The 1025-nt window shown below is 42.4% G+C and overlaps 1 pseudogene; it reads right to left on the reverse strand.

The window, feature by feature from the left end:
- Window positions 1–202: 202 nt before the first annotated feature.
- Window positions 203–660, reverse strand: LOC116893756 (annotated as a pseudogene).
- Between the last annotated feature and the right edge of the window lie 365 nt (window positions 661–1025).

A 1025-nucleotide genomic window follows, 5' to 3' on the forward strand; every position in this document is an offset into this window, starting at 1 on the left:
TCTTTTCCGAATACTGTGGAAAGGCAAATGTGTGTGTCGTGGTAATTCTACCCGGCTGTTACAGAGCAGGCCAGGAACACATCTATGGGATCAACTTCAGTGCAGTCCACTCTGCTTTGATGAGACTTGGGTTCAGCTCCCAATCTCGATTGCGTCTCCCATGAGATGCAGTCTCCCGTGAGAATACTCAGAAGGTGTCTTCTTAAACAACAAACCTATTTTCAGTGGTGGAGCCGCTCTTTGTAGTTGTGTCTGCGTGGGACTGATAACCAATCACTCTCTTCGGAGGAAGTCCTAACCTTTCCTTGTATACCCTCCCAATGTGTGTGACTGCATCTCTGTTTTTGCATTCAGTCCTCCATATTGAAATCTTATCACCTTTAGCTCTAACATTGACAACAGCTTCACAGACGTCATCACTGTAGTCACCAAAAGATTCTCCAACAAGGCACAGCAGCGTCTCTAGCTAAACCGGATCGAGGTCACTTCGTTTCTGCTGCTTGTTCAGTGTAATTAGCCATCGTCCTCCCCGTTTGTTTTCCTCATCTTCCCACATAGACTCAATACCATCCTTAAAAAGTGAGTAGTCGCAGCCAGGCATTAAATTACCAGACAACTGGATATGGTTGTATAGAGCTCAAAAGTCTTCAACAGCATCAAACTTAGAGGTCAATCGAAGGTTTGCTTGCCAAGTTTTGCTTTTATCATTTTTTTAAAAAAAAAAATCAGAGTGTCCACCTGTTCTGTAGAGGGTGTTTAATTTAGTGCTCTGGGTTAGCAACCTCTTGATTAGACTCTGTTTCTTCCTCTTCCGCAGGTGGGGGATTAGTGGTATGGGTGGTTTCCGGTTCCACAGTCGCCCGCCATCTTAGAGCGATCTCATTTTTTTACCTTCTCGATTAGGCTTACTCCAAAGTTTTTTTTTTTCTTTCAAATATCATGAATGGGAGTGTTTTCCTGATTTCTTTCTCAGCATGTTTGCTATTAATATATAGAAAGACAGCTAAATTTCATAAATTGATTTT

The sequence above is a fragment of the Rattus rattus genome, chromosome 2 (genome assembly GCF_011064425.1).
Source record: "Rattus rattus isolate New Zealand chromosome 2, Rrattus_CSIRO_v1, whole genome shotgun sequence".
In the NCBI taxonomy this organism is placed as follows: domain Eukaryota; kingdom Metazoa; phylum Chordata; class Mammalia; order Rodentia; family Muridae; genus Rattus; species Rattus rattus.